The sequence below is a fragment of the Schistocerca nitens genome, chromosome 3 (genome assembly GCF_023898315.1).
Source record: "Schistocerca nitens isolate TAMUIC-IGC-003100 chromosome 3, iqSchNite1.1, whole genome shotgun sequence".
Taxonomy (NCBI): Eukaryota; Metazoa; Arthropoda; class Insecta; order Orthoptera; family Acrididae; genus Schistocerca; species Schistocerca nitens.
In genome coordinates, this window is record NC_064616.1 from 545,463,408 (window position 1) to 545,480,903 (window position 17,496).

Genomic DNA, 17,496 nt, shown 5'->3' on the forward strand with positions numbered 1-17,496 from the left:
TAGAATCTTACGGGTATCTCGTCTGGTCCGGATGCTTTTCCGCTACTAAGTGATAGTAGTTGTTTTTCAATTCCGATATCGTTTATTTCAATATTTTCCATTTTGGCGTCCGTGCGACGGCTGAAGTCAGGGACCGTGTTACGATTTTCCGCAGTGAAACAGTTTCGGAACACTGAATTCAGTATTTCTGCCTTTCTTCGGTCGTCCTCTGTTTCGGTGCCATCGTGGTCAACGAGTGACTGAATAGGGGATTTAGATCCGCTTACCGATTTTACATATGACCAAAACTTTTTAGGGTTCTTGTTTAGATTGTTTGCCAATGTTTTATGTTCGAATTCGTTGAATGCTTCTCTCATTGCTCTCTTTACGCTCTTTTTCGCTTCGTTCAGCTTTTCCTTATCAGCTATGATTCGACTACTCTTAAACCTATGATGAAGCTTTCTTTGTTTCCGTAGTACCTTTCGTACATGATTGTTATACCACGGTGGATCTTTCCCCTCGCTTTGGACCTTAGTCGGTACGAACTTATCTAAGGCGTACTGGACGATGTTTCTGAATTTTTTCCATTTTTGTTCCACATCCTCTTCCTCAGAAATGAACGTTTGATGGTGGTCACTCAGATATTCTGCGATTTGTGCCCTATCACTCTTGTTAAGCAAATAGATTTTCCTTCCTTTCTTGGCATTTCTTATTACACTTGTAGTCATTGATGCAACCACTGACTTATGATCACTGATACCCTCTTCTACATTCACGGAGTCGAAAAGTTCCGGTCTATTTGTTGCTATGAGGTCTAAAACGTTAGCTTCACGAGTTGGTTCTCTAACTATCTGCTCGAAGTAATTCTCGGACAAGGCAGTCAGGATAATGTCACAAGAGTCTCTGTCCCTGGCTCCAGTTCTGATTGTGTGACTATCCCATTCTATACCTGGTAGATTGAAGTCTCCCCCTATTACAATAGTATGATCACGAAACTTCTTCACGACGTTATGCAGGTTCTCTCTGAGGCGCTCAACTACTACGGTTGCTGATTCAGGTGGCCTATAGAAGCATCCGACTATCATATCTGACCCACCTTTGATACTTAACTTAACCCAGATTATTTCACATTCGCATTCGCTAATAACTTCACTGGATATTATTGAATTCTTTACTGCTATAAATACTCCTCCACCATTGGCGTTTATCCTATCCTTGCGGTATATATTCCATTCTGTGTCTAGGATTTCGTTACTGTTCACTTCCGGTTTTAACCAACTTTCCGTTCCTAATACTATATGCGTACTATTTCCTTCAATAAGAGATACTAATTCAGGAACCTTGCCCTGGATACTCCTACAGTTTACCAATATTACGTTAACTTTTCCTGTTTTTGGTCTCTGAGGACGGACGTTCTTTATCAACGATGATAATGTTCTCTCTGGTAAGCCGTCAGGTATTTTATCGTTTCGCCCAAGGGGGGGTCCCTCTAACCTAAAAAACCCCCGTGTGCACGCCACACGTACTCTGCTACCCTAGTAGCTGCTTCCGGTGTGTAGTGCACGCCTGACCTGTCTAGGGGGGCCCTACAGTTCTCCACCCAATAACGGAGGTCGATGAATTTGCAACCATTATAGTCGCAGAGTCGTCTGAGCCTCTGGTTTAGACCCTCCACACGGCTCCAAACCAGAGGACCGCGATCGACTCTGGGCACTATGCTGCAGATATTAAGCTCAGCTTGCACTCCGCGTGCGATGCTGGTTGTCTTCACCAAATCAGCCAGCCGCCGGAAGGAACCAAGGATGGCCTCAGAACCCAAGCGGCAGGCGTCATTCGTTCCGACATGTGCTACTATCTGCAGCCGGTCACACCCAGTGCGTTCAATAGCTGCCGGAAGGGCCTCCTCCACATTACGGACGAGACCCCCCGGCAAGCACACCGAGTGCACACTGGCATTCTTCCCCGACCTACCCGCTATTTTCCTGAGGGGCTCCATAACCCGCCTAACGTTGGAGCTCCCTATAACTAATAGGCCCGCCCTCTGTGACTGTCGGGACCTTGCCGGAGAATCGGCCACTGGCCCAACAGGCGAGGCATCCTGTGGTGGCTCGGAAACGATGTCATCACCACTAGGAAGCACCCCGTACCTGTTGGAAAGGGGTAAGGCAGCCGCCACGCGGCCAGATCCCACCTTCGCCTTTCGGCCAGGCACGCGCGAGCCCGCCACTGTCCGCCATTCACCCTGGAGTGATGGCTGACCGGTAAGATGCTCACTGCCGGAAGACGCAGCGACATCAGGGGTTCCATGTGATTCCAAGGCCACCGAAGTAGGCATAGGTCTCACCACAGTTGCCCCAACGCCACTACGAGCCGACGCCTGCGCCTCGAGCTCGATGAGCCTAACAGACAAAGCCTCCACCTGTCCCCGAAGAGTGGCCAATTCTCCTTGCGTCCGCTCACAACAACCACAGTCCCTACACATGACTATGTTTACCCTACTCTATACGGTGACAAATTCCCAAGATAATCTTCTGATGAGCTACTCTGATAATCAAGAAACACTCACTGAAATACGAGACGCGAAAACTACGCTAGGTTTTCCCAGAAAAACTATTTAAAAGCTAAGCGCAGCAAATAAGTACAAAAACACTGTTATTGAAATAAAAGGTTCTACCTAGTAAGCACTCGAACACGCAAGAAATTACAAAAATAAACTAGTAATTACACAGATAACTGAAAATAAGTCGCTGCTGTTTGTAAAATATGTAAGAAGCAAACGGTGTACTCGCCTTAGTAGTAGCAGGAGCTAGCGATGCGCTCTCGCTGACGGTCTAACTGCTCTCCAGCTATTGTCTAACGACATACACTGCACAGACGGATTCCTGAATAGCGCAGATCTCTATCCTCTCCTGCATCTCCAACTCGACATGTAAACAGTGTCTCCCTCAGCCAGCGAACCCGTCGTCATTCACGTTGCGCCGACAATTCTGTCAAAACTCACTTTCTAAGCAAACATTCATTCAGAACATATAGACAAACACAACTCCAAGCAGAAGTCATACATATGATTAAAAAGAAAAGAAATGACCTCAGTTTAGATTATCCGACATTTATTTACATGTCCTAATGATACAGTCGCAGATGAGTCGTGTCATCCACTCGCTCACTCCTTCTACACACACTTTCACAGAACTTGTTCTACTTATATGCCACCCACCCTGTTATAATAATTTTGAACAAGCATTTACGCCCCCACATACAACCCAGCTCAATAGAACATAATAATTCCTTTTTCCACAGATAGCCATATTCGGTGAACACTTAAATGTACTAAATTATGCATACATGTAATCAAATAAGCAAATACTTTCACCGAAATACACACACCTCTCACTGACGATAGGGCATTTAATATTATATACTTAAACACAAACCAATGATAACCATATTCCGACGTGCACCTCGTCCTTGTAATAAAGCACACTGGCCAATCATGTGACAGCATGTTTTCCTAATTTCAATGTCATAGCTAAACCATACCTCCTCTACTTTGCAAGTATCATTGCGAGCATTGATAGATGACTGCTCAGTACGTCTACTTAATTCTCGAACACAAAGAAACGACCAAAGTATACCTGACAACGATATACATATTTCTAAGACCTTGCGCATAGTACTCGATCAATCTCTCTTCCTATGGCGGTCACAGAGCAATCTCGCCCTCTTATGTTAAAAGACCATCATCACTTCAGCATTGACCACTCTACCACACAATGTCGCTAACCAATTAATCCTCAACCGAGCAGAGGAGTATAGCTACACTTCACCTCTCTTGTCTGAATGGAGCTTTCTTAGACCTAACCCCTCCAAGTGCACCACATTTCTCGAGATGTACCCAAGTATTGGAGGTTAGCACACCATATCGATCTATAGTAACAGATCTCAAAGTGCCTTAATTTAATAGCATACAGTTAACAAGAACAAGAACGAAGTGATATTTATACAGAACATAGTTCGACACATATTTACGTAAATCATCCAATCTATCATGTGTGAAGCACTGTAGTTGCATATGGCTAGAACGCAGGCTATATCACGTGACTAAAGCATCCAGATAGAACACTGGAAAAAAAATCGACCTTCAGCAACTTGTCTTTTTCCACAATAAATGAGTCAAAGTTTAAATCCTACCTAGTTACAGCTCTGTCTCAATCGATCACACTGTACACTCTCTGCTATCCTTTAACACGGATGTGAGTAAGTTTAGACGTTAATGATTCTCTGTCCTCCTCAAAATGACCAAATACAGTATTCAACTCGCGTATATCACTGCTACCTCAGTAGACAAACACTATAATACGAACTCAACAAGAAAAAATTGACTACCTTCCCAAGTCCGCTCCCTTCGATTTCGTCGTTTTCCTGCATTCCTCTTGTTGCAGCATACTTGACCCCATGTACAAATTCCCCCCTGCGAACCAGAAGATAAGCAAGTACGTTCTCATTTTCACCGCATTTCCGTGTATATTAGGTTAGTTTATATCTATGCGCTTATCAGTTTTCGCATTTCTTTCGCTTTTATCTCAGATCCATCCATGCGACCGCGACATAAGTTACCGTTCTGTGTTCAAAAATTGTCTCTAAATGTAACCAAGGCATACCCAGTCACCTCCACATTCGGAGAACGCTTGCTATGTATTCTGTATCTCTTTGCACATGCACACCTCGCGGACGGCTCCCAGGACCCGGTCCCATCGGCTGGTGGACCAAATTTAGAGCATATAATACTTCTCCGGACGTCATGTTTGAAGGGTCGAACACAGGCCTTTCAGCGAATTGAGAGCTGTCGGACGTGTGACTTAATGTGGGTAGGTTGATTGCGCGCGTCTGTTGAGTTACTTTGCTGTGCGTTATTTGGACAGATTACGAGTACTGATGGTGTTTACACTTATGTGCACTGCATTATTTAGGAGCTGTTTGAGATTGTGCACTAAAATTAGGAGCTGTTTGCGTGTCTGCCGACTGTGCAACATGACACCAGGTATATCAGGATGAGTGTTTTTTGTATGAGAGTGATAGGTATACTGGATGCGTAAATAAAATGTACGTTAAGTATTTGTGGGACGATACAGAATATGAGAGAGTTCGATTTGGTTGTTATTTCTTCTACTTGGAGGGTTTGCTAGATCGAATTGCTGAGGTGAGTATTTACGAGAGCGCGAGGGGTGTGATTGCAGCATATCTCCTTCTCTCAGCAGTTAACTAAAGTTGGGGTTAGCAATGTTCTCAGCTTACGTACTGGGGGGTGTGCTCTGACCATGTGCTAGACCATGTGGATAGAACAACAGTATTAGGGTCATAGTTTAGCTAGAATATTTTACAGGAGTATGTCCGACGCTAGTATAAAGGTCCAGACTGTGATGTGGGAGGTCCCGCGCTCGTGGTGTGTGAGAGAGGCAAAGCAGACGATTTTGAGTCATTACAGGTGACTTATGTTAGTGGCTTTGTTTGCCACAATTTTTTGTTTTTGGTAGCGAAACACGACCTGACCATCAGAATTGAAGCTTGGATTATTTGTATAGACAGAATGTGATGTAAGTTAATGTGGGTTAGTACACGTTAGTGCACGTTAGTAAACGGAAGCAAGCATTGGTGCATGTTAGCCAATGAACATGGGTCAGTAAAAACACGTGATGGTCGGTAGGGACTATTTCACTTCAAGACCAGGTGGGTGCTGCAGTGGCGAAAATTGACTCCAAGTCTAGGTGGACGTGGAAGATTTCCGCATCAGAGAGGTTACTTAATTGATCAGATTAATTAAGTAGTCATGTGGAGTTTGATACATTAACTTCCAGAGGTACTAAGCTAGGTGCGCGCGATGGCTCATTTGTACGGACGTGTGTTTTTGCCAAGATCCTGGATAAGATAATCGAAGCATGTGGGCTGAATAATGAGAATCAGGTGATCAGTTAACTTAGTGAGAGCGTTCTTTGTCTGACAGAGCCACATGGTTGATCGCGCGCTCTGACGTCAACGAAGTTTCCAACTAGGTAGAAAAAACATTCCTTTTACCAGAAACGTGTAGGAAGAGGTTGATTGCTGGTGGCTTAGTTTGAAACAATTTTCTTAGGTTGGTGTCGGAACCGCAAGTGAGCTTTGTTTACTGGCAGATTTCAAACTTGGCGCTGGTTTCTAGGAGGAGAAGGTGGCGTTCTGGTCCTCGAAAAGTAGTTGATATTAGGGAGTTGAACACGTTTGAATATGTATATGAAATTGTAAATGGTATTATTTAATATAGCGGGGTGGTGAGAGTGAATTAGCGAGCATTCTAGCGACGAGCAAACGCGCAGTTATATGGTCATGGTGTATTCCACTGTCGGTCAAACTCTGGCGCCAGACGTATCCTTTGTACGGCCCACGGTCAACAGGAATAATTGTGTCCAGAGTTAAGTGCTCGCGGGCGTGGCCGACCGTTTGTGGTGGGACCCTCAGGCGCCGCTCGCGGCGCATGGACATATTTAATATAGCGGAGTGGTGAGAGTGAATTAGCGAGCGTTCTCGCGACGAGCAAACGCCCACACCACGCGGTCAAATGGAAACATCGTGTCTGGCGTTAAGTGCACGCGGCCGACCGTTTGTGGCGCCGCTCGCCGACGCTACCTGGCGCGCAGGCCGTTGGGGCTTAGCTGGCACCGTAAACCGCTTGACATCTGCCCGCCAGGGAGCGGGATCAGCAGGCCGCGTGTACGTCAGCCGCCCTGCATTACAGTAATGTCTGAAATAAAGAGACATTTTGCAGGTATTTACAGAAGGCTATGTCCGTCGCGTGTATGGAGGGTGTGTGACGCAAGCGGGGCGGTGTCGCAGTGATAGTACAGTTATCACGCGCGCGCGCAAGAGCGAGTCAATTAGTGGGCATTCTAGTGTGGTCCTAACGTGCTGTTATATAGTCACGGCAGGTTCCACTGTCGAGCTAACCTTGCCGGCAAAAGTGTAGCACTGCGTTCTCGCTCTCACAGGGACACGTGGAAAACGGCTGTGTGAGGTTGGCATCGACCGGTTTGAACGTGGTGCTGGAAGTGTTGCAGGGAAACGGTCGACCGTTGTATGATTCAGCTCTGAGGGAGACAATTTTAGCGGGAAACGTGTGGAGGCGACGAATGCACGTGGTGAGCGGACAAGGGGCCGCTGTGACGTCAAACTCGACTAGTTCCAGCATGTCCAGCGAAAACATAATTACGACCCGGGAGCGATCGCTGGGCTCGCCCCCCGCGTTAGTGGCCGGGCGCCTCACGTGACAGGCGTAGGCTGGCCAGGGGGTGGGCGGGATTTGAACTAATTCAGTTGGAACGCGGACGTCGTGGTGATGACACTGCGATATCAAAGATGTGTATGCTGACTGTATTGGAGAACAAGTGATGACTGTACAGCTTGAAATAAAGTCTTGAGTCCCTTGCCCCCTGCAAAATCAAAGGATGTGAATTACGTTACTATAAGCTCAGTTCATTATTTGACGCGATTATGATAGGCTACCAGTGAAAAAAGATAAGTGATGGAAAAAGCTCGTACATGTGAGCAATTATGGTGTTGGGGGTTAGAACTTGTGATAGATTTTTGTTATGGATGTAAGTAGAATGGCTTTCTCACCGAGGAAATTGGACATCTTGAATAAATAATAAATGATAATAATACATAGGAGTACAGTTTTCGAGAGAATATCATGTTGGAATTAGAATCCTCTAGACCGAATAGCAAAGTAATATTATGTGTTGGGCGGCATTGGTGATCATGTCAGAATTTGAGAAGATGATTGATTTGGTTTGGAGTGTTATTAGATGGGATGTAGATTGTTCTGTAGAATGAATGACAATGAATGATAATGAATGTTAATAATTGATAATGAATGATAATAAATGATAATGAATGTTAATGAATGATAATCAATAATAATAATAAAGACAAGTATGTTCTTTGCATGCATTATCCTGCTGGAATTCAAACTTCCCGCCATTTTTTCTTGAGGATAGGTTAGTGGACTTAGCACAATTGGACTATTCTCCCTCCAAAAGCCGCCATCTTGGAAGACGTCATGCGCTGTTGCCAAGGCTACATGCCGCCATCTTGGATCACGTCATCGCCGCCATCTTGAATAAATTTGACAAAAATGCAACGTGCGCTGACACGAAGGTTGTCCCCCTACTCATATCCATTGATTGTATGGACCTTGTATATATTGGAAGACACTGACTGTTTGCCTGTAATACAGTATTAGGTATTGTCTATCTTCTTTATTGTAAAAAAAACTATTAACATGATTTTTTTGAATTGTTGTATAACATTCCTTGAACGCAGCGTCCTTTAAGCACCCTATACAGGACGAGTGGGCAGGACTCCATATTGGCGACGAGGGCTTACAAACAAATCCGGCTCCAGACGACGGCGGAATATCTTGTGTTTTTTGCTGGGTCATTAATTTTCTTTTGTCTTTACTGTGCTGAGGCGTTTCTTTGCTTTAACAGTTTCTTGTCGCTTATGCTAATCAGTGATTTCAGGTGGGCGTTGCAGAAAATTTATTTGCTTTTGTCCTTATTTTGCTTGTTTGCCTTGTCTGTTTCTTTCATTTGTCTCTTCCTACATGCCCACCCCAAATGTCTCGCCCTTTGCTCACGCGCCACAGCCTCAAGCGTTAGATGCCACGTAGTTAATGCACATGTTTCAATTCCAGACGCAGCTAATATCTGACTACACAACACGGTGCAGCAGCTACTGGCCAATGCTACGTGCCTGAGGGAACCAGCACCACCTACAGCAACGCATACTTTTGTACCACCTTTTCGACAGTTTAGTGAACAAGACGAGGAATGGCTCGAGTGCTCGTCCCAGTTTGAAACACACATCACCGTTCACAATGTACCAGGTACTGCGGAACTTTCATATCTGTTACCCACGTTAGGAAGTGCAGTCTGCCGCCTCATTCCAAAACTCTTTCCAAACGTCACTCCGAGTGAATTTGCTTATGACAACGTTATCGAGACACTAGCTATTATGAGCAACAAGTAAATGTGGTAGTAAGTAGGTATCAATTCTTTAATTGTAAAAAACGGTCAGAACAAACTTATCGGGAGTGAGTAATAGATTTGCAGGATATGACAAGGAAATGCAAATTAAAATGTGATTGTGGTGCTTTATATTCAGATCTTATGTTGCGTGATGCGATCGTTTACAGTGTACCTGATGTCAAACTCAGACAACAGATTTTAATAGTCAGATCCATCATTTCAGCAGGTAGGGCAAATACTAGATCAGTACAATTCCGGTGTTTTGTCGGCTCATAGATTTGAGCAGCCTATTTGTGGGGTTGTGTCCCTTGTTTCCGATCGGCCCATTCGGTGGTGGAAAGGGCTCGCCACTATGAGACTGGTCGTGCGGTAGCGTTCTCGCTTCCCACGCCCGGGTTGCCGGGTTCGATTCCCGATGGGTTCAGGGATTTTCTCAGCCTCGTGATGACTGGGTGTTGTGTGCTGTCTTTAGGTTAGTTAGGTTTAAGTAGTTCTAAGTTCTAGGGGACTGATAACCATAGATGTTAAGTTCCATAGTGGTCAGAGCCATTTGAACCATTTTTGCCACTATAAGTAAACAACCTTCGACGCAGCGTAAGCAGTTTACTAAACAGGTGGCTACATACGCGAACAATGACAGTACTACATTCGCGTGATTGTGAGAACATAATTGGTCTTGATTCAACTGATTTGTTTGGCTTTAACGTCCAGGACAATGTGTTGTCAGTGTCTACCTTCCAGGAAAAAGACGGTGTAGCTAGTTTGCTAAAAGATTTCCCAGAAATCTTATCTGAAGGTTCAGACTAAGCTAACAATTTTGTTCACATATTACGCTAAAACACAATGCTCAGCCTAACTTTTGTCGGAACAGAACTGTACCCACTGCATTACGGGACAAAGTCGTTGCTGAAATTAAGGAATTGCAAGATAACGGAGTAATTGCGCCCGTATCACCTAGTCAGTTGGCAAGTCCACTGGTTTTTCTCCCCATACCTTCTGGTCGCATTCGCCTGTGTTGACTTTAAGTCTATAGTCAACCCACAAACAGTAATTGATACCTATCCATTGCCTCGCCCAGAGGATCTTTTGGACAAATTAGGCGGTGAACGCTACATTTCAAAACATGATTTGCGCGACGCGTATTTCAAATACCACTTGATGAAGAATCTCAAAAAGTGTGTGTAGTTAATGTAGTGTCGGCAGAGGTGCCAACACTACACACACTAATTGAAAGAGGCGGCCAAGATGCACGCGCTAACTCACGAAGGATGGAGTGAGGTCTGAAACAGGAGACTTAATGAATGCTATAAAGAAAAGTACGTAGCTTCTGGACTACTTAACTTTAATCCATCCTTTGTATACATCGTTCTTGATGAGACATCTGGAGATTGTGGCGATACAAGTGAGGCTCTTTAGATACATGCAATGTTACAAATGGCGCCTTGCTAGGTCGTAGCCATGGACTTAGCTGAAGGCTATTCTAACTGTCTCTCGGCAAATGAGAGAAAGGCTTCGTCAGTGTAGTCGCTAGCAACGTCGTCGTACAACTGGGGCGAGTGCTAGTCAGTCTCTCGAGACCTGCCTTGTGGTGGCGCTCGATCTGCGATCCTGACAGTGGCGACACGCGGGTCCGACATGTACTAATGGACCGCGGCCGATTTAAGCTACCACCTAGCAAGTGTGGTGTCTGGCTGCGACACCACAGTTAATACTCATTTGGGCTTGTTTAAATATTTGCGATTGCTTTTTGGCAGTGGTTCCGCAGCCGCCATTCTCCAACGGTATTTGGAATAGCTGACTGCACAAGTGCTCAACTGTTCAAACTATTTGGACGATATCGTCGTAACAGGTCATACACCTAAAGAACATATTGCAAATTTGCGTAGTTTGTTTCGTGTGTTATATGAGGCTCAACATGGAAGTGCGGACGCGTTATCACGTATTCCGAGTAGCCCTGATACAAGACTTTGGCGCTTCTACTGCATCATGTTGTCACATCGTTGCACATGATTTTGAATTGCTTCAATCTTTTTGCTAAACTACATGAAACTTGCACAGGCCACTGAAGCTGAACTAGATCTGAACGTTTGGCTATCATACATTCGCACATCTTGGCCTCGTTCCTTGCATAGCATAAAGATCTCAGCAGTGTGACGATACTTTGCACGGCGGCATATCCATGCTGGACAGGAAGCTGTGATTATTGTTCAAAATGACAGTGGTCAGTCACGTGTGTTGATCCCTAAAGCGTTGCAAAAAAGAAGTGTTGCAGCTACTTCACCAAGGACACAGGAGCGTTGTTAGTATATAACAGTTAGCGCGTCGATACTGTACTTGGCAGGGCATGGACACCCAAGTAGAACAGATGACGTGACCGTCCCGCGCATGTGCGGAAAATCCGTCCGCTGCACCGCAGAAATTCTTTGCTTGGCCGAAGTCATAATCACCATGGCAACGTATGCACATAGACTTCGCGGGACATTTTTGGATCACCCGTTTGTTGGTTGTAATTGACTCGTATAGCTAGTTTCCTTTTGCGATAACAATGAACTCGACGAAGTACCGTCGCAGAATTTAGGTGTTGCCATCGATTTTTTGCCTCAAAGGTTTACCCGAAGTAACAGTGTCAGAGCCGCGTTGAGTTGCCGTGCGGTTTAGGGAGCCATGCCACCGGCTGCGCTGTCCCTCCCGCCGGAGGTTCGACTCCTCCCTCGGGCATGTGTGTGTGTGTGTGTTGTCCTTATCATAGATTAGTTTAAGTAATGTGTAAGTCTCAGCTATTTGGTTCCTTAGGAATTTACACACACACAATAGTGTCAGACAATTGACCAAAGTTCATGGCCAATCAATTTGCAACATTCTGTGGACGCAATGACATACACCATCTAACCAGTGCACCTTTCCATCCACAGTCAAACGGCAAAGCGCAACGTTTTGTTAGAACAGTCAAACATGAGACGGCCACACTTCTCTCCGTACACACCAGGGATCAAGCATTGCCACTGTTTCTCGCCTCATATAGTTCGCACCCACGAGATGGACCATCGCCGACGGAATTGCTTCAAAGCCGCCGCCATCGGACGGTGCACCACCTGCTCCAGCCTCCTCAGTATCCGGCGCCGATGGAAGGCCGCAAGTATCACTTCGCGCTGCATGATATTGTCAAAAAAATGTTCAAATGTGTGTGAATTCTTAAGCTTACACACTACTTAACCTAAAGAATCTGACGGACAAACACAGACACCCATGCCCGAGGGAGGAATCGAACCTCCACCAGGACGAGCTGCACAGGCCATGACTGCAGCGCCTAAGACCGCTCGGCTAATCCCGCGCGGCCATGATATTGTCTTTTACAGGGTTTTTGGCGGCAGCAGACGGTGGGCGCGGGGCGAGATCGTCTGTCGACTTGGAACTTGCTTGTATGTTCTTTATGGTCCAGATTGCTTGAAGCGCCCCCATCAAAATCAACTTCACCTCTGTCATGTACACCATAATCTTTCAGTCTCTCTTCCTCCAGATTCACGGGTCCACAGGGCAGCGTGGCCACTGCAGGCACCATAGAGTATCACCATGACACCGAGGGACGACACCATGGAGACGGAGCATTCGCCTCCTCCGCCTCCTCTCGTCCTACCCATGTACCCGCCCACACCACAGCATTCGCCGCGTACTTCAGATTTTAGCATTCAGGTCTTTGTTACAAAACTTGTTCATTTCATTTCCCTTTAACAGTAAATTCTAAACTATTATAGATATAATATCAAGTGTTATTGGGGTCACCATTACAAATTATGAAGGAAGATGGGTTTAAATTACTGTTGCTTTATTTTCTGAATTACTACAGAATTTAAAAGTTTTCACGGATGTTTCCGTTTATCGCCGATCTCAGGTCCGCGATATTTAACACTGCTACGTCTTCCTGCTTACAATTCGCAATTCTTGGTCTCGCAGTCGCGTTCTCCCTTTCCGAACATGGGGGCACGGCTTCGATTCCCGGCCTGGTCAGGGATATTCACCTACCTCGAGATGACTGGGTGTTTTTGTTGTCCTCATCATTTCTTCATCATTCATGAAAGTGGCAAGATTGGAGTGAGTAAATGTTGGGACTTTGTACGGGCTGTGATAACAGCGCAGTTGAGCGCCCCAAAAAACCAAATATCATCATCATCCCTGGCCACAAACGGCTTCTGTGGGCTTTCCATATGAAGTAGGTTGTTGTCTGTCTTACTCGCACACTACAGCTCTTAGGCCTTATTCAGCACAAAATATGGCTTTGAATTTCCCATCTCTTTGTGGCACACGGTCCTGGACGACAGCGTAAGTTTCATAATTCCTGAAGGCTGACTCTTTCGGCCACATATTTAAATGAGAGCGAAATGCTCGTTAACTCACCCACCTCCACTTCACAACATGTTGGCGTGCCATATATATTATGAAGTAGCACCCAAATTTACAAGACACAAATTCATAATACAATGACATAGATATCCTAAGCGCAAGATCAACAGTGTAATTTTTTATGATGCTGTTGATGCAGCATGCTTTAAATTTAAAAGAACTTATATCCAACATATATTATGAATTGCGCCATATTAATTAAATGCGAAATAAAACTATACATTTTTCAAAATCGACTGAAATGAAGCAGAAATATCAGTGCCGCTGGGCTCACTTTCATAGAACCTTTCTGTCACAACTAAGTCTCCAGCGGCTCTCCACACATTCGGAATCGAGTACCCCCACCGAAATCCTATTTGGCTGTGCATTTCATCGCCAACGTTTTTCGGGATCATGTCTGTAGAAATTAGAATCGGATGTAGATTCCAGAAAACGAACACATTCCAAATCCACCCAGGATCTGCACTGAACGCTTCCTCCAGTGGAATCGATACAGCCGGCCGCTGTGGCTGAGCGGTTCTAGGCGCTTCAGTCCAGCACCGCGCAGTTGCTGCGGTCGTGGGTTCAAATCTTGCTTCGTTCATGGATGTGTGTGATGTCCTTAGGCTAGTTAGGTTTACGTAGTTCTAAGTCTAGGGGACTGATGACCTCAGATGTTAAGTCCCATAGTTCTTACAGCCATTTGAACCATTTTTTGAATCGATTCAAACAGATCTAAACCACACAGTAAACAACTGATTTACAGCATTTGCAAGATGGTCGTAAGTTCTACATTGATCCTGACACGTTATTCAAGTCGCACTAGAGACATGCATTTCGTGACAGATTCCCAATCGACTTAATCGGCAAATTAATACACTCCTGGAAATGGAAAAAAGAACACATTGACACCGGTGTGTCAGACCCACCATACTTGCTCCGGACACTGCGAGAGGGCTGTACAAGCAATGATCACACGCACGGCACAGCGGACACACCACGAACCGCGGTGTTGGCCGTCGAATGGCGCTAGCTGCGCAGCGTTTGTGCACCGCCGCCGTCAGTGTCAGCCAGTTTGCCGTGGCATACGGAGCTCCATCGCAGTCTTTAACACTGGTAGCATGCCGCGACAGCGTGGACGTGAACCGTATGTGCAGTTGACGGACTTTGAGCGAGGGCGTATAGTGGGCATTCGGGAGGCCGGGTGGACGTACCGCCGAATTGCTCAACACGTGGGGCGTGAGGTCTCCACAGTACATCGATGTTGTCGCCAGTGGTCGGCGGAAGGTGCACGTGCCCGTCGGCCTGGGACCGGACCGCAGCGACGCACGGATGCACGCCAAGACCGTAGGATCCTACGCAGTGCCGTAGGGGACCGCACCGCCACTTCCCAGCAAATTAGGGACACTGTTGCTCCTGGGGTATCGGCGAGGACCATTCGCAACCGTCTCCATGAAGCGGGGCTACGGTCCCGCACACCGTTAGGCCGTCTTCCGCTCACGCCCCAACATCGTGCAGCCCGCCTCCAGTGGTGTCGCGACAGGCGTGAATGGAGGAACGAATGGAGACGTGTCGTCTTCAGCGATGAGAGTCGCTTCTGCCTTGGTGCCAATGATGGTCGTATGCGTGTTTGGCGCCGTGCAGGTGAGCGCCACAATCAGGACTGCATACGACCGAGACACACAGGGCCAACACCCGGCAGCATGGTGTGGGGAGCGATCTCCTACACTGGCCGTACACCACTGGTGATCGTCGAGGGGACACTGAATAGTGCACGGTACATCCAAACCGTCATCGAACCCATCGTTCTACCATTCCTAGACCGGCAAGGGAACTTGCTGTTCCAACAGGACAATGCACGTCCGCATGTATCCCGTGCCACCCAACGTGCTCTAGAAGGTGTAAGTCAACTACCCTGGCCAGCAAGATCTCCGGATCTGTCCCCCATTGAGCATGTTTGGGACTGGATGAAGCGTCGTCTCACGCGGTCTGCACGTCCAGCACGAACGCTGGTCCAACTGAGGCGCCAGGTGGAAATGGCATGGCAAGCCGTTCCACAGGACTACATCCAGCATCTCTACGATCGTCTCCATGGGAGAATAGCAGCCTGCATTGCTGCGAAAGGTGGATATACACTGTACTAGTGCCGACATTGTGCATGCTCTGTTGCCTGTGTCTATGTGCCTGTGGTTCTGTCAGTGTGATCATGTGATGTATCTGACCCCAGGAATGTGTCAATAGAGTTTCCCCTTCCTGGGACAATGAATTCACGGTGTTCTTATTTCAATTTCCAGGAGTGTAGTTCCTTTTAATTTAAATAAATCGCTTCGACTCAAAACTAACAACAAATATGAAGGAACCTCACCCCTCGTTTAATTCCGTGCAGTGAAGCTGCGTACACAAATCGGTACTCCATACAACAACAAATTATTCTCTCAAAATATTCTCAGATATGTAGGTAAACATACATCTATCTTCCTAGGTAAGCATTATTATTTTCAATTTTGCAAATTTCTCTAACCTACACGCACTCATACAGGTGTGACCATAACTTATAATTTGGAAATTACAACAAACATAAATCCATCTAAAAACTTTAGCGTAGCAAGATACATACTAAAACGGAACTTGTTGTACCGATCCAATGTTTTATTAAATTGCTAGCACGCAGAAATTATTAGCAAGAATTTCTTCTCTTGCAGGTAATACCTCAGCTGGTGTCCAAAAGGAGAGTATGGACTAAACAGTGCTATTTATTGAATTTTTTTCTGTTGCATACCACGTTTCCCATTTTCCTTTCCTTTGTGCGGCCTGGACGGTATAAATGAGTGAGTGTGTGAACTAGCAGAAAGCTTTAGGCACAGATTGTAACACTGCATGAATGGTCGTTCTGGGTTAGGGTAGTACCAACTCCCCAAGTGTGAACAAGTTTAGCAGAGACCAAGTTTGCAGGTCAGGGCAAAGATGTCACGAAGGCGCGCTTATTGGCTCTGTCAGGTTGACGCGTCACCCCCATCACGTTTGTAAGCGGAACGGTTAGGCGAATTCGGTTAGAGGAGGACTTGTTCCTGGGTCGTAGTGCTGGACAGACATGGAGACGCAGCTCTCGTTTTGGTAATGTTAACATAGGTATTCGATTGTCTGAAAACTGCTCTGTAATGAAGTCCAGATGTTGAAATCAGGTGAGAAATTACCACTGAACCCCTTAAGGGAATTGATTTTCTTAATTTACTCGAATTTCAGTAGACCTTGCGTTACTGCCTTCTTCAGGTAACGCACCATGTGCCTTAAGCTCACGGTCACGTTTTTGCTCTGTGCTTAACGGAAATTCACTCAGTCAGTGTATTTTAATCTGCTCCTCCATTTACAGTAATATTTTGGGGATTTTTATTTATTTTCCATATGTTTTCTTTGTGTACTTGCTTTCGCGCCACGTTGTCGGTTGGAGCAACCGCCACACTGATAAATTGTAGTTCCATGTGCCTTAAGCTCACGGTCACGTTATTGCTCTGTGCTTAACGGAAATTCACTCATTCAATGTATTTTAATCTTCTCTTCCATTTACAGTAATATTTTGGTTTTTTTTTATTTATTTTCCATATGTTTTCTTTGTGAACTTGCTTTCGCGCCACGTGGTCGGTTGGAAGAACCGCCGCATTGATAAATTGTAGTTTCGGTCTGAAAATATATTGTACACGATGAATAATCATACGATTGTGAGCGAGTGTAAAGTAGGGAAGGAATACTCGTGTGTGTCCATATTTATCTGGGTTTCTGTTGGCTACTGAAACTTGGCCATGTGGGTTGAACAGCATTGAAGTGATGTTTCTTGTGCACCCCCATAACGAGCTGATTTGTTGGCGATGTTGTGCGTTAAGTAAAATACTCGTGCCACTAGGAAAATTATCGGATATTAATGCCCACTGACTTGATAAAGATTTGCGAAATACTCTTCCACCCTGACCTAGTTTTGCTTGTATTGTATTTGCGGAACTTGTTCTGAGTAATCTTTAGTAACTGAATGTAATAACCGAGGGTTTAGGTATAATTGTGCGGTTGTATAGAATTTCAGTGAAGCCAG

General features: G+C 45.6%; 1 protein-coding gene across 1 annotated transcript in view; it reads left to right on the forward strand.

Annotated features, from left to right (window-relative positions):
* Window positions 1-17,496, forward strand: part of LOC126248453 (uncharacterized) — a 509,517-nt gene that overhangs the window by 399,220 nt on the left and 92,801 nt on the right. The gene's annotated exons all lie outside the window — the stretch shown is intronic.